Here is a 249-nt window from a genome sequence, read left to right as displayed (position 1 = left end):
TATATCTATATACATACATATAGAGATATGTATATATATTTATATATACCTTATGTACAAGAAAATGTAACAGCGTACTTTACAGGGACCAGAACTTAAAGAAGGCTTTTGCAGCTGACCAAGCTTCCCAAAGAATCACTGCGAAGAAAAAAAACCCCAAACAATAAAAAAAATGAAATAAATTAAAATAAATTAAGAAGAAAGGCAGAAGGGAAGTGCCCAGCAGAGCGATGGCCGCTGGTCGGCTCA

The sequence above is a fragment of the Apaloderma vittatum genome, unplaced genomic scaffold (genome assembly GCF_000703405.1).
Source record: "Apaloderma vittatum isolate BGI_N311 unplaced genomic scaffold, ASM70340v1 scaffold16260, whole genome shotgun sequence".
NCBI lineage: Eukaryota > Metazoa > Chordata > Aves > Trogoniformes > Trogonidae > Apaloderma > Apaloderma vittatum.
Note: the sequence above shows the minus strand (reverse complement) of the source record.